Source organism: Triturus cristatus, chromosome 6, assembly GCF_964204655.1.
Source record: "Triturus cristatus chromosome 6, aTriCri1.1, whole genome shotgun sequence".
NCBI lineage: Eukaryota > Metazoa > Chordata > Amphibia > Caudata > Salamandridae > Triturus > Triturus cristatus.
The window spans coordinates 1,916,473,811-1,916,494,836 of NC_140589.1; the positions used below are offsets into that span (position 1 = coordinate 1,916,473,811).

Below are 21,026 nucleotides of genomic sequence, written 5' to 3' on the forward strand. Positions count from 1 at the left end.
GCGGTGGCTGATACAGTTAACCCGGAAATTAACAATTTGGTGAATCTGTCTCTCCAGACCGCCACGATTCCATTTCAGTGGAAGCAAGCAAAACTCCTTCCAGTACTGAAAAAATCCTTCCTTGACCCTGTATGTCCAGCCAGCTATCGTCCTATCTCCCTCCTTCCGGCTGTGGCTAAGATCTGCAAGAAAGCTGCCCTTAAACAACTCTCTGAGTTTGTTGAGATCTCTGGGGCGCTCCACCCTGCCCAGTCAGGTTTTAGAGCTGCTCATAGTACCGAGACAGCTTTGGTTGAGGTGACTGAGGCGATTAGATCCTGTCTGGATGCCGGCGGCAAAGCAGCACTTGTGTTTTTAGACCTCTCGGCCGCATTTGACACAGTGCCACACCAACAACTTCTGGCACGGTTGTCTCATATTGGCATCTCAGGGCAGGAATGGAAATGGATCGAATCGTTCCTTGCTAATAGATCGCAACAAGTGTGGTTACCGCTGATAGAGATCAGGGTATCAAAAATATGCCCACTACCACAGATAGAGTAATCTCACAGTTACACGCACATACATTCATCATACGCTAGGGCCCATTTCACTAACATACGCTCAAATACTCTACCAGCAATAAACCTGTGGGAAGAAAACTCCTAAACCACCCTGCATCTATATCTAAGCGATAGGACCTGATTATAGTGGTTGTCCTTAATCATACTCTATAAAATCTATACAACAATGATCAAAAATTTACACAATAATTGACAAGAAAAGAAATATTCAACACCATGTTTAAAAGTTATATTGCTTTATCTAAAATTAGTCAAAGTAAAATCAGAATAAATCATTTCTCATAATTACCTATTCTAACTAAGTGTCAGAACGGGTCAGGACCAGTCTCTCGGTAAAGTCTCTCAGGACAGAGTCCTCAGCATCAGTCCTCAGCAACGCAAGTTCACGCGGCGAAGGTAAAATGGCAAGTGGCAAAAGGGTGGCGAAAACCCTCCCTAAGCTAACAATTTTTATAATGAAAAAAACAATAGAAACACACATAAAATTGGCAAGTTAAACTGTATCACTGAGCAGAACGAGAAGGAAGGAATGTAACATTGCAACATCTGGAAATCTCCGCTCAGGAAAAGTCACAAGACGTGAACTACGGAACAGGAACCAAGAAACAGAAACTTTTAAAGTATCTAACTCGTTCAGCTTCCCTCGGCAGCCGGGCTACAGTTCATTGTTCATTTCTGAAGCTCCTTTGTCCGCCAAGGACGAATCATTTCTTTTGGAGATCCTCCAAACTGCTGATGTCCTCATGGAAAAATACAATAAGGACCACGGTCAGTTGTCTTCGACCTTTCTCCAGCAGGGGTCTCCCTTGCCACATCACAGAATAAGCCACACCACAGCCAGGCTTCAAAATATTCTCAGCTCGTTTAAGGCCTTCATAGGCCACAATAGACCATCTTTAATTAAAGAGACAAAATAAACGTTACTACAGCATAATGATTAAACAGTGTTAACCCCACTAATACCCTTATGTGTATGCATTTATCTAGCTTTGCGACATAAAAAGCATTAATTCAGACAGCGTTTTGTGCTCAAAATAAATAGCACACAGCAACGTTTAACATGAAAACTTGCACGTTATTGTAAATACAGAAACAGCAAAAATAAGCTAACCCTCGTGTAACTTTCTCTTGTGTTAGGACAAACGGGTTGATTAGTAAAACATACTTGCACAAGGACAAATAATTAATTGTTAATTATTAATAAATTAATAAAACGCATAGACATGCCAGAGCTTCAAAAGCTCCAGAATTTTCTAAAAGAAAACTCTGCTCCAGCAATCCCCCCTTTGGTGATTTTATCACCAAATAAACCCCCCAAAAAAAAAATAGTGAAAATTTAGTCCCATTTTAGGAGAAATCAGAAATGTCTTTTCCCCTTACACAAAATTACACACCAGTCACTCTTTCATCATCTCTTTTTGTCTCTAAATAAACACTCTCCCTCAATTCTTCTAATTCAATCTCTTCTGGTTCTCTTTTCGAATTTTTCGAATTCTTGTTTTTCTTTTCATTTTTCAATTTCTCTTTCCCTCTCCTGTTTTTACAACACACACACACTAATCTTAGTATCATTAAAGCAACAATTATACAAGACAAGGGAAACAATATTCTACCTATAATAGTACTACCTATTTTTGCAATAAAATCCTTAACAGCTATCATCTTATTAGCTATTTTAGTCCATAAACTCCCAGTTTCAAGTGGTACTAATTCTTCATGCAAATCAGTAATATTTTTGATATAGACCTTCAGGTCTTTACTTTCATCGGGAATGTAAGTGCAACAATGTTGAATTTTCAAAATTCCACAAACTCCACCCTCCTTGGCCAATAGAATATCAAGGGCAAGTCGATTTTGCATTGACATGGCACGTACGGCACTTAACTCCGTATTTACCAAAAGAAACCCTCCTGCGGTATTTGTCGATAAGCGATCAACCACTGTGGACAGTTTCCGAATTCCATAAGCATTTAAAGAAATTCCCACTGCCGGAATCAAAACCCCGAAAATATCACCCACAATTTCAGACCAAGTTTCTCTCTTAAAACGTGTTAATAAGTTAATATCTTCTACATCTCTTATTTTATCTGTATGAAAAATCTTAGGAAAAACCAAGCCCACATAACATGTGCCATACCAATGGTCAGGCAACTTGTAATAAGCCTTGTTCCCACACACATAGTATACTCCTGGAAAAATTGTATCTTCTCCACCTCTGAAACCCCAACCTGTCGCAACGAAGTATGTATCATGGCACTCACTAGTCCCCACAAAATATGTATCATATTGGGATTTCCTTCTGGTAATGCATAGTTTACCCTTCTGCGGTGCATCTAGAGCTAAAGTTGGACTAGCCCCATTTCTCAACTCCTTTCCCATCTCAATGTCCCAAATTGTCTCACTCACTTCATATTTTCCCGCTTTCTCATGCATGTTCACTCTCCTTTCCTCTACCATATCCAGGAAAGCTTTCTCCTCTTCTTTCAAACTGCAAGTTAAATTATTCTTAAAAATGTAATCTAATGTTAATCCTTTTTCTTCAATAAAAATCTCACCAAAAGTGTTAGCTTCTTCAGCTGGATTCAGCTCTTTGTTCATTGGCAAGTGCCCAAAAATACTATCTCTGTTAGACATCTTATAATCTATTTTCCCTAACAAATAAAAAACACTACTTAAAATACTACAAGAAATACCATATGTAGCTGGTAAATGGTGATAAGTAACACCCTCTGAAATGGATGCAGGTAACTGCATGCAGACATAGCAATCCCTCACTTCCATTGTCTTCACATATTCATATAACAGCTTAGAAAAAACATTACTAGAAAAATTATTAATTGACCTATCTTTGTGTATGTAACTACTACTTCTAATTGGAACTACTTTTTGTGAATTCTTCTCTATATTAGTCATGTTTTCTGTGTCCATCCCAAATTCAACCTTAAAAGTAACTAATAAAACTAAAACACCCCATAGAAGCATTAATAATCCAGTACAGCAGCAGCACATCCTACACCACCTTTTAAAGAAGGCACATCTATTTTGATTATTCTCTATGTTAGCCATTTTCTGTTTAAACCTCTACTACTCCACTACTGAAATTAAAACTCTTCAAAATCTCAACGTTTGTTCCAAACTCTTCAGCTTCTTCAAAAGATCTTTCCGTTCACTTAGACCAAGTGAATCCTCCTTTTACTCAGTTTGGATACTCATCATTTTTCACTCCAATTTCTTCAACATCAAATTGTATCAGATCTCCAACATTCAAATCCTCAGTATCTGACTCTTCTCCAATGTCAGTCAAGAGTACTTTCAGGATCTCACCAGTGTCTTCCTCAACCACTCCTCGTACGGTCTCCTCTGGATTTCCTTGACTTTCTACCTCTTCACCTTCAGGCAGTGTCACATACATCCATTCCGGCGACCTATACTTTTGGTTAGGTTTTCTCACTCTTTTGACTTCTTCTTGTTCTTTCGGCTCTTTTGTTTCTTTCCCTTCAGCCTTTGAACTTTGACTCGATAGTTCATTCACTTGTTCAGCTTTTGATGAATTTGCTCTTATTACTCTGTATTTCACCCTTTTAACTCGGTTGTTAGGCCAACGATCTCCTTTCACAACCTTTTTCGGTTTCACTTCTTTAACACTCCTTTCTCCAATCGAAGTTCTCTTTCTCAGAACTCGACCCTCTGTTTGTTCATTTTCATCATCCGATTCTGTTTCAATTGCCTTTTGCTTTCGTTTCTTAGCAGTTTTCTTTTCTTCCACAGATTCTTTCACCACTATTTGAGACTTCCCTACTTCTGTCCCTCCTCGGGTCTCCGACACGCAATCTTCTTGCTGTCTACTTGTCCCTTCACCTAGCTCCTCATCAATGTTCCCTACACCTCCTCGGGGGTCTTCCGCAATCTGTCCCTTTCTATCTTCTTCTGACCCTGTTTCTTCAAGAATAATCTCAAGTGGTTCTTCAATCTCCTCCTCTTCTGATTCAGGAGTAGTCTCTGTGTGATTTCTCTTTTCTTTTCTTTTTCCTCCACTGCTACTTGAAACTTCAGGCTCTTTAACAGAATCTGATCTTCTCTCTGATACTCGCAGTGATTCTCTTGAAGCTCTCTCTGCTTCTCTTCTCACTGATTCCGTATCTTCAGGATCTTCACCATCACTGGAATCTGACTCTTCATAATACTCTTCACCAGTTCCCTCTCTCGGGCTTGGAATTCTCAGAGTATGACTTGCATGTACCCAGTGTCTCACTCCAGCACACTTTACTGCAGTCGTTGTAGTCAGAATAACTTGTCTCGGCCTTCCCCACCTTGGAATCAAGCAATTTCTTCTTCTGTGCACCTTAATTCTCACCCAGTCTCCTAGACTCAGATCATGGGCTTGCTTCTTCTCAAGTGTGGTAGCTTCTTCTCCAACCTGGTGAAACACAGAATGAACTGCGTCAGCCAGGCCTTTACAGTAATCCAAAATCATGTCATCAGTTATTGTCACCAATTTATTTACAGGCACGAATGCATGGCGCATTGCACGTCCCATAATTATTTCATGCGGGCTCAAACCTGTAGTTCTATCTGGAGTAGATCTCATAGTCATCAGAACTAGAGGTAACACGTCTGGCCATTTCATGCCAGTGGCTAAACACATCTTTCCAATTCTATTCTTGATTGTGCCATTGATCTGCTCAACCACACCAGAAGCCTCTGGTCGGTATGCACAATGTAGCTTCTGCTGTATTTTCAATGCTTCACAAATCAAACCAATGAGTTCATTTTGAAAGTGTCTACCTCTGTCAGACTCAACTGTAACTGGAAACCCGAACCTAGGAATCAACTCCCTCAACAGTAATTCTGCCACTGTCAATCCATCATTTCTTCTAGTCGGGTAAGCTTCCACCCACCTTGAAAACAAACAGACTACCACCAAAACATACCTCAGTCTGTTTACTTGGGGCATTTCAATGAAATCAATTTGCATTCTTGTAAAAGGACCTCCTTCTCTGCCAATTGTCCCTAGACTCACCACTGTCTTTTTCCCAGTGTTAAATTGCTGACAAATTAAACACCTTTGACAGATGCTCTCTGCAATTGTCCTGAATTTTGCATTGTACCATGTTTGTTTAAAGGACCTAACCATCGCGTCCCTCCCCAGATGTCCCTGGCCATGATACATCCTTGCCATTGACGACAAAATTGAGTTTGGCATCACTGGTCTGCCATCTCTGTAGACCCAAACATGGTCTGTTTCTCTCGGAGCACATCCTGCCTTAACCCAATCTTGTTTCTCTTCTTCTCCTGCCTCATCTTGTAACTGCTTCACTTCATCCCACGTTTCTAGGACATTAGTAAACATCACAGAAAGAAAAGACATTTCCTTTTCTCTTTCCCTGTTAATCGCCTGATTTGTTTTAGCACAATACTGTGCCACATCGTTGGCATACCTGTTACCAACAGTGATAAAATCGTCCCCTGAACCATGTGCAGCACATTTTACAACTGCTAACTCTTTAGGCAGCTGTAGCGCCTCAAGCAATTTTCCAATCAGCTCAGCATTCTTTATTGGAGTTCCACCCGATGTCAAGAAACCTCTTTGTAGCCACAGTTGGCCAAAGTCATGCACCACTCCAAATCCATACTGACTATCAGTCAACACAGTTGTTCTCAAATCTTTCCCAATCTCACAAGCTTTCGTCAATGCCACTAGTTCAGCAACTTGCGCAGATTTCACTCCTTTCAATGGTGATGCTTCCATGACTTCTGAAACTTTGCACACTGCATATGCTGCACATAGCACACCATTATCATTTCTCAGGCATGATCCATCCACAAACAACACATGGTCATTCTCAGGTAAGGGAAGATCCCTTATGTCTGGTCTCGGTTTTGTACAGTACTCCAACACATCCAAACAATCATGATCATCTTCCATCTTTACACCCACATTTTCAATATCCGGCAAAAGTGTCGCTGGATTCACATTCATACATCTCTCAAGAGTCACATTTGATGCTCCCAGAATCACTTTTTCATACTTAGTCAGCCGACTATGTGACATATGCTGAGTTCTGCTTCTTGTCAAAAGAATTGCCACATTGTGAGGTACGAATACCCTTACAGGATACCCCATTATGATCCCCTCACTCTGTTCCAGGCTTCTGCATGTTGCAGCCACAGATTTTAGACAACCTGGTAAACCCACAGCTACAGGGTCAAGTGTCGATGAGAAGTACGCAATAGGCCTTCTCAATTGTCCATGTTTCTGGATTAACACTGAAAGTGCACATCCATTTCTCTCACTGCAGTACAGTTCAAACTCTTTCTCATAGTCAGGCATACCCAAAGCTGGAGCTTCACACATTTTACTTTTTAGCTCTTCAAATGCTGCCAATTGTTCCGCATCCAGATCCAATGGATCTGTCATATCACTTTTTGTCAATTTAATCAATGGCTTTGCTATCAGGGAAAAATTAATTATCCACTGACGACAATATCCCACCATACCCAGGAACATTCTCACTTCTCTCTGGGTTTTTGGAGCTTTCATTTCTCTTATTATTCTGATCCTGTCAGTAGTCACTTTTCTCAGACCTTTTTCAATATTATGTCCAAGATAATGCACCTCTTTCTTGCAAAATTGCAATTTGGCTGGAGATACTTTTAACCCTCCATCTGCCAGATGATTCAGTAAAGCTATGGTATCCACTTCACAAGCTTCACGTGTTTTTGATGCCACAAGTAGGTCATCAATATACTGTACTAGCACTGAGCTTTCAGGCATGATCAGACTTTCCAACGATTTTTTCAATAACTGATTGAATATCGAAGGACTCTCCGTATACCCCTGTGGGATACGACACCATGCTAAAATACGCTGGCCAAACCTAAATGCAAAAATCGGCTGGCTATCATGATGCAATGGAATTGAAAAGAACGCATGACACAAATCAATCACTGTATACCACTCAGCATCATGTGGAATTTGATACAGAATCACTGATGGATTTGGCACGATGGGACCACATGCCACCACAATCTGATTAACTTTTCTCAGGTCTTGCACGATTCTGAATTTGCCATTGGGCTTTTTCAGTCCCATTATCGGTGAATTACACGGACTACTCAGTAGTTCTCTTAGCACTCCTTGCTGAATCATTTTTTCAATTATAGGAGTTATCCCTTTAATTATTTCTGGTGTCATTTTGTACTGAGGAATGTTAGGATATGTAATTCCCTCTTTCACTGCAATTTTCACTGGATCTACATTATTCATTAATCCCACATCCTCTCCTGTAAAATCCCAAACTGCTCTTTTCACTGTGTCCCTCAGCACTTGAGGCAAATCCTCCGGATTGAACACAGCAAATGCACCAATTAATTCACTTTCTCTATTTTCTAGAGTCATTCGGTAGAAAACATCATCATCTGGTGTCTCAAAAGCTATTCCATCTGGTGTACAAAAATTGTGCAGTTCATCTTACACAATAGGTCCCTACCTAACAGGTTCACTGGACTCGTGTCACAGACAATAAATCTGTGCATGTCTGAAAATTTCCCTATCTGTACTCTTACTGGTTCAGTAAGACGTGTGCTGATCTGTGTATTGGCTACACCAACTACTTGGATTGCTTCATCCGAGAGAGGAAGATTTCTAACATCTGTTGACCTGACAGTTGATCTTGTCGCACCTGTGTCTACCAAAAAAGTAACACTCTCCTCATTTATTTTCCCATCCACAAATGGTCCTGCCTGGTCTATTTCTAGAGTTGCACCAAGTATGCACTCTTCCTCCTCTCTTCGGCACCGTCAATAATCACCCTCAGACTCACTCCCTTCACTCTTTAACAAGTACTGTTGTACTTTGTTAGTACGTCTCGGTTTGTTTACCTGCTCATCATTGAAGAATCCTGAGTCCTGATTGTACTTTTGTACCCCTCTATTCTGCGGCAAGGGCGGTTTTGGCTCTTGACTCTGCTGTCTCACAACTTTCTGCTGTTGTTGCTGCTGGTTATTCCCTTCATTCTGCACCTGTTGATTTAAGGATTTACCCTCATTTAATGGTGGATTAGGACATTCCGATCTCCAATGTCCCAGTTGGCCACAGTTGTGACACGGGAACTTCTTTTTGGCTTCCTCAAGACTTCCCCTTCCTTTTCCTGCAAATTTCGGTCTATTCCCTGCATTATTTCCTGGATTATTTGCCTGTTCCACCAACTGTGCTTCCTGTCTTTCTGCAACTTTCACTTGTGCCCACATTGCTTTCTCTTTCAGCTTTCTTTGTTTTGCTTCAATTTCATCACTGAAATATTTTGCATGTCTCAGAATCTCATCTACTTTCTTACTCTGCCAATCCACTGTGTGCTCACGAATTCTCTCACCAATTTCAGGTCTTAAACCATATACAAATCTGTATACAAAATGACTCAAATCCTTATTACCCAGGTGTTCATCTCCACTGAATTGTTTAAAAGCCAGTATCAGCCTTTCGTAAAAAGCATGAACTGATTCTTTTGCTTCCTGTTGTGTTCGATCTATCTTAACCCAGTCTGTCTCTTTTGGAGGAACTTTACTCTTCAGGTATACCATCACCTGATCATATTTCCTCATCACTTCTGGATCTGGTGCCCCTGTTCTTGGATCTCTTGGATATTCCTCAGTAGGCCAACTCACAACTATTTTACACTCAGTCCACAAGTCTGCTGGAACAATTATATCAAACAGACTATTCAGGTCAACCCACAGCACTTTTGACAATTTCACAAACCTGTCTACCTGCCTATACCACTCGACGGGCTTTTCTCTCAATCGAGGGAAATCATTCGTAAATGATAAAATATCCTGTCTAGTCCATGGAACATGTGCATATCCTCCTCCAGGTATTTCTCTCATGGGATAATTCTCCACTGGTTTCTCTTTTTCTCTCACTGGAAATGCTAAGTTGTTCTATCTTCAGATTCCTCTCTTTTCTTATACCACCTATCCTTCCACTTTTCTACATCACCCCATCTTCGCAATAATGCCACCATTTCTTTAATCTGTCCTGTTCTACCAGAAGTATTCAAATTTTCAATGTCTTTCTCTGTGAAATCCATCCTGTACGTTTTCTGCAAAGCCTTTACTCTATCAATGTCAACTCCTTGCTCATTTGTTATCGCTCTTAGTCTATCATGTGTATTTCTTGCTCTCCATGTTATGCTCTTGCACATGAACATTAGCTCACCATCATGATGACTCTTCAGGATTTCTGTTGGAACTGTTCCTGTCACAAGCTCTTCTAATTCTATACGTAATTTAACCACATCAATAACTTGTGAATCCTTATCCTTTTTCTGAAGAACCTTCATCCAATCATTCAAATCATCAACTGTTATTTCAGCAGTTTTTCTCACTGGAACCACTTTTTTCTGCGGTTCTAAAATCGGCATCCCTGAACAACTAGGTTCGCTAACATCCAATAGTTCACTACATATGTCATGTCTGGTTTGTCTCAGGTCACTTCTCCCTGTTCTTTTATCTGAATCTCCTGAAGGACCAACTGAATTTGTCGAATCATTTGCAATATATGGAACTACCAATCCATTTTCACCTGTCCTCTGTTTATCAAACACAGGAATTACCGGACCTATAGTTACAGGCACCGTAACAGCTTCCAGATTCTTCGTTAACTCTCTAATTTTCTCAGTCAGTTCTGTTGTCGTCTTGGCTAATTGTCTGGCATTTTCCTCACTACCTCGATTCTCTCTCTCCCTGAAAGAACCACTACCTCTTGATTCAGGTGTCATTTTTTCTTTCTCAACTATATCTCTTATCGGAGAAACAACTGGTGTACTCTCATCTGGTTCTGATCTATATGGAGGTGGTCTCTTGTAAATCATGTCATTTAAAACCTCATCCTCATACTCTCCATATCTTCTCATATCTGACTCAGAAACCCTTTCTTCTGAAGGAGCAGAAGCTTCAACTGTTCTCTTAGGATATAATCCCTCCGTCATACTAGCATCTCGCCATCTTTTCATTCGATCATGATGTGTCTCACGATCATGTCTCCTCCCAAACATGTACCTGTAATACCCTCCAGATCTTTGCTTTTCACGGTCATGAACTTCCTCTTCCCATTCCACTAAAGCCTCGAACTGTGTAGGTCTCGGCTTCGGGTCTAAGCATAACATCTTTTCCCGTAAATTTCTCAACACGGCCAAATTAAATGAACCATATTCTGGGAATGCTAGAACACCATCTTCTTTAGTATACCTAACCCAATTCTGCAACCATATACAGGTATGTAATCCATATTTCGCAGCCATGAAGGATGCAGGTGTTTTCGCTGGAGGTAGCAACTCACCTTCTCTCGTCTTAACCTCTTTATCCTTGCTAAACCACTTCTTAACTTTTCCAAAGAACGTCTTTTTCTTTTTCTCTTCTTGGTAATACATTTTAGCGCTTACCAAAACTCTCTACTCCTTCCGTATTATAAATATACAATACAAGTTTTTCAACCAATAGCAGCGCGACTCACACTAACGCACCAATCCTGGAGCGTCTACGTCACTAATTAGCTCTTCCAATCCCTGCGCGACTCACACTAACGCACCAATCCTAGCGCGAACCCTATTCTGAGTCACTGTCCAATCAGAGCGCGGACCTTCTGACGTCAGCAGCCGCTGCAGTCTCTGTCTCTTGTCTCTGTCACTCGTCTACCCCTCCTTTACAAAAAACTCTCAGTAGACTTCGTGTGTCATGATTTTTACAAAATCTATTAGTTACAACATAAAAACATCTCCATTGTCTGCTTCGCTAACCACAGGATAGTAAAAAAAGAGTCTCTCAAGAATCAACAACTTACATACATCTCATAACTGTTTCCTCTAGGACTTATCCAAAGAGTCTTACAATCAATAAATGTATATTCATTCACGCACATTCATACGAGAAAAATATAGTACATACACACAGAATCCTGTTTCTCGAGAACAGCGCACAATCTGTCTCTGTACAGAATTATAACTCACAACAACTAAGCAGCTTACCTCTGCCCAGTTCCTCAAACAAGCTCAGAGAATACCTATTATTCCTCCCGCAATAAGCTTTAACGGCAATCCTTACGGATCCCTGGGACTTAAGACCAGAGTTTCACAGATAACCTTCACTACGATACACACTCCTTATATACCAGAAATGTTCTAATAGTAACATACAATAATGTCACTGATTCCGAACCCAGACAATGTGAACGCGCAACTTCAATTGTCACACGTAATTCCTTACAATCCCGTCTTTCCCGAGAGCAGCATATACACCTTCCTCTACTCTACTACGGAACTGCTTCCAGCTTCCAAATTCCAGAAGCACTACATATAACTCAACATGACGACTCCATATAGTATTAGTACATATATCAACAACATCAAAATAAATCAATAATCAATAAGCTAATGTACAAGCAATCTTATCTTATCAGATCAAGACAACCATCTACAACCATCCTCTGCTACCAGAGAAATTGATAGAGATCAGGGTATCAAAAATATGCCCACTACCACAGATAGAGTAATCTCACAGTTACACGCACATACATTCATCATACGCTAGGGCCCATTTCACTAACATAGGCTCAAATACTCTACCAGCAATAAACCTGTGGGAAGAAAACTCCTAAACCACCCTGCATCTATATCTAAGCGATAGGACCTGATTATAGTGGTTGTCCTTAATCATACTCTATAAAATCTATACAACAATGATCAAAAATTTACACAATAATTGACAAGAAAAGAAATATTCAACACCATGTTTAAAAGTTATATTGCTTTATCTAAAATTAGTCAAAGTAAAATCAGAATAAATCATTTCTCATAATTACCTATTCTAACTAAGTGTCAGAACGGGTCAGGACCAGTCTCTCGGTAAAGTCTCTCAGGACAGAGTCCTCAGCATCAGTCCTCAGCAACGCAAGTTCACGCGGCGAAGGTAAAATGGCAAGTGGCAAAAGGGTGGCGAAAACCCTCCCTAAGCTAACAATTTTTATAATGAAAAAAACAATAGAAACACACATAAAATTGGCAAGTTAAACTGTATCACTGAGCAGAACGAGAAGGAAGGAATGTAACATTGCAACATCTGGAAATCTCCGCTCAGGAAAAGTCACAAGACGTGAACTACGGAACAGGAACCAAGAAACAGAAACTTTTAAAGTATCTAACTCGTTCAGCTTCCCTCGGCAGCCGGGCTACAGTTCATTGTTCATTTCTGAAGCTCCTTTGTCCGCCAAGGACGAATCATTTCTTTTGGAGATCCTCCAAACTGCTGATGTCCTCATGGAAAAATACAATAAGGACCACGGTCAGTTGTCTTCGACCTTTCTCCAGCAGGGGTCTCCCTTGCCACATCACAGAATAAGCCACACCACAGCCAGGCTTCAAAATATTCTCAGCTCGTTTAAGGCCTTCATAGGCCACAATAGACCATCTTTAATTAAAGAGACAAAATAAACGTTACTACAGCATAATGATTAAACAGTGTTAACCCCACTAATACCCTTATGTGTATGCATTTATCTAGCTTTGCGACATAAAAAGCATTAATTCAGACAGCGTTTTGTGCTCAAAATAAATAGCACACAGCAACGTTTAACATGAAAACTTGCACGTTATTGTAAATACAGAAACAGCAAAAATAAGCTAACCCTCGTGTAACTTTCTCTTGTGTTAGGACAAACGGGTTGATTAGTAAAACATACTTGCACAAGGACAAATAATTAATTGTTAATTATTAATAAATTAATAAAACGCATAGACATGCCAGAGCTTCAAAAGCTCCAGAATTTTCTAAAAGAAAACTCTGCTCCAGCACCGCCTTTTTCTTCGACCCCGCGCAGCTTGAATACGGGGGTCCCTCAGGGTTCTACACTTAGCCCTCTTCTTTTTAATGTTTACATGACTCCATTGGTTTATTTAGCTGAGAAGCTGGGTGCGAAAATTATAGTTTACGCTGATGATACCCAGCTCCTCTTTACATGGAGTAAAATGGGTTTCTCTCCTACCATTGCCAGGACATGCCTTGCAGAGGTTTTTAAATGGTTAGCTAAGGTCCAATTAAAGTGCAACAAGGAGAAATCTGAAGTGCTTCTTTATGGGGCCTTTCTCTCCAATTTTAGGGAAGAGATTTGTCCGGTTGGCTTTCCTCTGCCGAGTGCCTCTGGCTGTCCATCAAAAAACCTGGGGATCTGGTTTGGCCAGGATTTGAGATTTAATACCCATATAAGCAAACTAGCGGGGGCGTGTTTTGGTATGCTCAAACGCCTTAAGAAGTTCCTGCCGCTGCTTCCTAAAAATGCCAAGGAAACGGTTACACGGGCACTTATTCTGTCCAGGCTGGATTATGCCAATGCATTGTATCTTGGACTTCCAGCCTACCAATTGAAAAGGTTACAGATTGTACAGAATGCGATGGCTAGAACCTTATTGGGCTTGCCAGTTAGATCCAGTGCCAGCCAGAACCTTCGAACACTTCACTGGCTCCCGGTTGAACAGCGAGTTCGGTTTAAGGCCTTGGTTTTGGTACATGGTGCTCTTTATCAGACTGGGCCTTACTACCTCAGAAGGCGTTTTGAGTTTTATGAGCCTTCCTGGCAGCTTCGCTCGAAAGGTCAGTGCCTCGCGGCGCTCCCTAGATTCCGTCTGATGAGGCTAGGTGGCTGCTCTCTCTCGGTGAAAGCAGCCAGAGATTGGAACACCTTGCCCTTTGAGTTACGTAACATGGATAATCTTAGGCTATTTAAAAAGCAATTTAAAACATTACTCTTACATTAAATGCTTTTTGGTCATGAGTTCTCGGGGGTTCATAAGCGTCCCTTCTTCTTTTGCTATTTGGCTCCCACGCCGGGAAACTTTTTTAGTATCTGTGCGCGTTATAAAATGAGGTTAACATAACATAACATTACAATGTCACAGCTAAACTAGCAACATTAAGACAGACACTCGGTGCATCACCACCATAGATATGGAATAGACCGCGACAAGAGCGCAAGGATCCGCAAACAAAGACACAGTGCTGTCGATGCAGGCTGAAAAACAAGAGAGCAAATGAACACATGTGATGTGATATAAACACAGACGCCAAGTCTATTCCTTTAACACAAAGGCATGGAGCTACGGGTCTTAATCTGGGGCCTTAAACAACAATTTATGGGAGCCTTGACAGGTGAGAAATGAAATAATATTAGAAACATTGTAAAATTGAAAAACATACAACTCTGTGCAAATGTGAGGGAACATGAAATGGGAGGCTAAAATGTAAGTTGGTCTCCTTAGCCTGATTAGTGGAAGCAGCACAAGGAAAGCAAGCAAAATCCTGCTGGTATGGGTGGTCTCAAGTGAAGCATTGGTATGCGTCAACAAAAGGACAACATGCATTATGAGCAAGGAAACAAAGTGGTCTGCTAGTCCAGCATATAGCTTTGCCTTTTAGAAGTAAAAACATATTTTGAAAAGTTCCAACCTTCCCATTAAAATTTTATTTTAATATATTTTGGTGTGTTTATTAAGTCAAACATTTCATAGTTTTGCATTGTTTTTTGTGTATTTCTTTCTGTATTTTGCGCATAGTTTTGAGGTTCAAAGCATAGAAATAGCTTTGGTTGGGATCCCCGGTTTTCAGCAGTGATTCAGCGGGGGCCACAGAAGTCAAAGGGTTAAGAATTGAGCCCTGAGAATAAGAATGAAACAAAGAGACAAAGTTTGTGACACTGGCAGTGCCAGGAAGGATTGCAGTGCAGGAAGGGGGCAGCCACAGATATACAGCCAAATGTTGGGGGTCACTCTAGAGACCTGTCACTAAGTGAGAGGCACAAGGATTGAACCAATGCCCCACACGCAGGAACAAAGGTGATGGACAAAGTGCCAAGGAGAGCCCCAGAGGTGGAAAGAGAGTGGAGGCAAGTGAGCATGGAAATAAGACACAACATTAACAAATGGAGCACAATTGTGCCAAAGACACAAGAGCAGCAAATAATACGTGTGTGCGAGCATGCAAGACTTGGAACAAGTGCCCCTAGTGATTAACAACCAACTAAAACCGCCCCCTCCTCAGCACAGCAATCAGACTCGAGGCCCCGAAATCTGCACAGACCCTGGCTTGTAAAGCCTGCCTGTGAACGCACCCCTCAAACTCCTTTTGTGTTAGTGGGGGCACTTTTTAAGTGTGAAAGAGTCCCTCATACATTGAAATGAAAGTACTGCATGATGGAGGTGGAAGAGTGATAGAAGGGGTGGCACTGCCATGCTCGCGGGCACAGCTGGTATACTTTATACACTCAGTGCCCATGGATGCATACGTCACTTGTGCCCTCATGCCAGACCAATGAAGGGGGGGCGTGCTCCCATGCCAGACCAATGAAGAGGGGGGGCATGCTCTCATGCCAGACAATGAAGAGGGGGGCGTGCACTCATGCCAGACCAATGAAGAGGGGGTCGTGCTCTCATGCCAGACCAATGAAGAGGGGGGGCATGCTCTCATGCCATACCAATGAAGAGGGGGGCATGCTCTCATGCCAGACCAATGAAGGGGGGGCGTGCTCTCATGCCAGACCAATGAAGGGGGGGTTGAATAGGGCGTGATGCCGCTCACTGGAAGGAAAGCGGACTGGCACAAGGGAAGGAGCCCTCTGGCACGAGGACGAATTGAGTGCAGAATCCACACATGTGGCACGGGGGCATCAGCTGTAAGCAGAGGTCAGCAGCAGGAGTCACATGGTCAGATTGAATGCAAGAGAGAGCCTGAAAAATGAACTGAGACCACGACCCTGGCGCGCCTGTGTCAAGGGGGCAGTGGTAATTAGGCCTGGGCGGTAAATTCCGTTCCGTTCGCGGAATTTGCGGAATTTGGGTAATTTCGCGTTCCGCGGAGAACGCGAAATTGCCCAAAAATCTGCGTTCCGCCACTTCGCGAAATTTTTTGCTTGTTCGCGTTCTCAATATGCGTGTTCGCGAGATATTTCACCCCGAGCATGCAAACAGCGATCGCGAACAGGAAAAATGTATCGCGAACAAGCAATTCCGCGCGTTCGCAGAATTTCTGCGTGTTCGCGGAGATTTTTTACCGTTTCGCGGAGATTTGCGTAACGCGATTACGCAAATTCCGCCCATCCCTAGTGGTAACCCAGTGCCCACATCTATCAATTAAAACATTACACTTAGGCTTGGAACACGCAGCTGAAAACTGCACGAGTAAAAGCGCAGCACCTCCGGGTGAAAGTAATGCGAGTGTCAGTGTCTGCCACCCACAACTCACCTGCATCAGATCACACGACGCGCTCACCTCACACAGCACCTTTGGATGAAAATAATCTGAGGGTGTGTGTCTACCACCCCACAACTCACCTGCAGCAGATCACACGGCGCGATCACCTCACACAGCACCTCCGAATGAAAATAAGTCATCTGGCATTCAGGACTTATGTGGTCACCCTGCCATTGCCAGTGACGTTAGAAGTGCGTCATCCAGGGGGAGTGGTCAGATGGGGGGTAGTCCCAAAACACCCTGTCTGTTATGCCTCTTCATTCGGCGCCCATCCCCCAAGGGAGGGGGATGTGTCTGGACCGGGCCCCCCTCTTCTACAGAGGGAAGGAGGGGGGAGTTGGTGGGCTAGGGATGGAGGAGGTGCTGGGGCAGGAGGTATGAAAGGAGATTCCATGCCCCCCCGCGTGGGCAGCGATGCATCAGCACCTGGACTGTGCCAGCTCGAGGACTGGTGCTCCCCCACCAGGGAAGTCCTGTGGGTGGGGTGACCAGATCTTGAGAAGCGAAAACCGGGACCTTTTGCAAAAATAGAAGAAGGACTACAATTTTACATCAACAATGCTGTGCAGAATGACAACTCTCATCAACATTTTTTTTTTTTGCATCTTTTATATAGCGCAAACTAGACCCGAAGGTATTGGAGCGCTGTACATGAGCACCGTATTTACATTACATATTCAGGAACGGGGAAATTAAGTAATTTGCCCAGAATCACAGGATGTGGACGCGACCTCGAGGCTCGAACCCTGGTTTCCTGCACCAAAATCAGCAGTTTAAGCCGACGGACCACATCCTCTCCCCCGCAGAAGAAGCGCTAAGAAAATAAATAAAATGGAATTTCTAAAACCAGCAGCATACCTGTTCATTAAATTGCTTCCTTTTAACAGCTGATAACTAGTACAACTTTCGAACACACAATCTCACTTCTCACTGGTTTCAGGCGACCCCCTCTAAAAAGCGGAACATGAGCCAAAATTGCAGAAATCTGCCAGGACAGCTGGTTAAAAGCCGGGACTGTCTGGGTAAATCCGTGATGCCTGGTCACCCCACCTGTGGGGCTGACTCTCCATCCGTGGGACCCGTGGGAAGGGCCCCCTCCCAGCCCCTGCATCCCCTTCTTCTGCCGCCTTCCTTAGTGTGTGTGTGAGTGGATTCAGTCTCAATGTAGTGCTAGAAGGTGGGGTTTTGTAGCTCTCAGAGGTTGCAGGCTGCGCCACTGAGCGCTTGGTGGAGTGAGGTTAACATGCACGGCTCATGGCGGACTCTGGCTGTAGGAGAGTAGGATCTGCTTCACATGGGTACCCCCACTTTTTAATGGTGTTTCGCTGTTTTTCGACCTTAGTCTGGCTGTGGCCCTGCTAATCAGGACCACAGCCTAGCTGCTTCCTCTCTAAAATGGTTTCCATGTACATTAGGTGCATATCTCATTGGATTGTGGCGTGCCTTATAAGCCCCTAGTATATGGTATACTAAGTACCTAGGGCATAGGTACCTCAGAGGCCTACCAGGGGCTGCAGCATGTATTATGCCACCCCTGGGAAGCACTCCAAAATGGCACCACAGGTCTGCTACTGCAGCCTGGGTAAGGGTGTGCTTGCACCCCTTACTGTGGTATAGGCTACCTATATCTCTAACTTATACAGACACATATAAACCTATAAGCCACTCCTATGGCAAGCCTAGACAATCCTGAAGGCAGAGTGCTTGGTTTTATGTGAGAGGATGCCCAAGCATGAGCTGAGCCCCTCTGCAGCTTTCGGAAATACTTCCTTATGACTGTTGTGTGGTACAGCCATACCATATACTTTTAAGTGCATTATAACCTCACGGTAAATGCTAACTTTGCAATGGCTGCATCAAAACATGTCATGTTTGGTGTCAAACATCTCGGAATACTAACCCCCCCCCCCCCGCCAGTCCTGGCGGCGGGGATAGCATTCCACCCTTCTAGAGGGAGAGACATGTTCACACATGCTAAACCCGGTAGGACTTTCCTGAGCCCTGGCATCACAAAATGGATGCCTCTGCCACAGACACGGGTCTAGCCTCCTGCTGCTGACCGAAACTCCAGCAGGGGAGGCCTGGACAATAGATTTTCGGTCGAGGGGAGGTGTCCCCACCGCCCCAGACAGGCTGATGTGTATTGGGGCTGGGCGGGAGCACTCTCTGGTGCTTGAAGTCCTGCACTGGGGGCACGTTTGGTGTCCCTGTGCATAGTCCAGTTCATACCGGTTGCAGGGGCTACCTGCCTCTGCTCTGGCGCGAAACTGGACAAAGGAAATTGGTGTAACCACCCCTCTTTCCAAGCCCACCCATAGGTGAGGCCTTAGAGTTAGCCCATCCCCTAAACTTAGTATAAGTATAGGAACCCAGTCCCTAGGACTTTCAATTACCCTGGACGAAACTCTGCAACATATATCCTGGACCTTCAACTTTCTATCACGACTAGAAGATGGAAGACATCTCCCTTAGGGTCAAGTAGTGACTCCCCTGCTTGGCAGGCACCAAAGAAGCAACTGACCGGTCTGCCTCACTGAAGCTCCCGCCAGACGTTAAAGTCTTTGTATCACCAGAGGTGGATTTCCAGACTTCCGCGAGGCTACCCTGAGACCACAGCAAAGCTGAGGCCCGTGGCTTTCGTGGGTGATGTGGAACCGTGACCCCTGGACACCGTGAACTTTTGCAGCAACACTATCTTCCTGGTCCTCCTCGAAGTTGTGCTTTGGGCTCCGAGTAGCCCCAGCCTTGAGCATCTCCTGCACCGAAGATTGTGGGCCTCCACTCCACGAGTGCACCGTGGGCCCGTTTCAAGTGCGACCGCTCGAGGCACCTTCGCGATCAGTAGCCCGTTGGCTAGCGGGTCCCCACGAAGGCAACTCCTCTTCCTCTTGGGCTTTCCTCGTTGCTCTAGACGTGCCCTGACTTACCCTTGCTGGGTGAGTCCCTCAGACCTTGCTGGTCTGCACTACATTCCTTTCTCTGCATTCCTGTGACTTGCTGTTGCCAAGGCTTGTTGGGTCCATCCTGGTCGCCGACACTGCAGCACTCGACAGACTTCGTGGGACAGCTCAAATCCGGCTCGTGGACTTCGTCGACACCTCCTGGACCTCGTGGCTGAAGAGTCAAGTTAAATAACAAAGTGAAGTGTGACAACCTGCACTCCAAAATGTATAAAGAAATTTATAGAAGAATTTAGTCAAAATTTATCAACAAATTACAAAAATGGTGCCGCCTTTGTAAAACCTAATAAACCCCAAACAGGCTCAAAATAATGCTACAAAGTTTTCAAACAAAAGTTGGAAATCAAAGGCGCACTGTCCACTAGCCCAATAAGGTGCGATGAATTTATCTGCACAAGTTCAAAAGATTCAAAACAACTAAAGCAACATCAATGAAACAGTATTAAGTGAAACTCAATCTGCAATGACTTTCAGAGAACAGTATGTCACAACGTACCATTACAATCCTTAAATGACATCATCATAATTACACAACATGAATTGAATGCACGTTACGTGACAGATGTAAATACTATTCAGAATGACTTCAAAAATGTATATCAATCCAATGTCTGAAATCTTCTTTATTTTCTTATTTCATAATGCTGTTATGCAAACCATTTGGTCATAAAAGGCTTATTGAATTTAAACAACATGGGTCGTAGTGCTATGCGCAACCCTCTTGGAATCCGCTTGGCCTTGTGGTACTGAATGAGTGCGGTAGCATGGAGTCTCTGATTGACTTCCCTTCTAAGGGTATATTGTAATTGTTTGATCAATTGACTGGTAGAGCCGAATGGGGCCTGAAATGCCCTAGTTTCATCAATTAGGGAGTATATGTTTTCTGCTTCTTCAGCTGAGTAACCCTTTGTTTCTGCCTGATTTGTAGTCAAATGTGAAATATCATCAAAATCCATGACTGGGTGCTGGTTGTCTAAGGTGGGGCTGAAGTTTAAATAACAAAGTGAAGTGTGACAACCTGCACTCTCTCTATATCTATGACGGCTTTACGCACGTACAGGCAAACTTTTGGCTGTAGGTAATGGAAGCAACCGGACACTGTTGATGGGTTCAGAAACTACGCTACGAAGGTAATTGAATCCAGTTTGGCGGCATTCGCCTTTCGGCTGTTAAGCGTGTTGAGTTGTTTTAAGACAGAGCGCAATGAATGAGT

General features: G+C 43.2%; 1 protein-coding gene across 1 annotated transcript in view; it reads right to left on the minus strand.

Annotated features, from left to right (window-relative positions):
• Positions 1-12,208: 12,208 nt before the first annotated feature.
• The window catches only part of LOC146822453 (uncharacterized), a 69,319-nt gene continuing 60,501 nt past the window's right edge, over positions 12,209-21,026 (minus strand). The window contains exon 2 of the transcript XR_014963307.1: positions 12,209-14,619. The gene's annotated coding sequence lies outside the window, so the exon portion shown is untranslated. The remainder of the gene's footprint in view (positions 14,620-21,026) is intronic.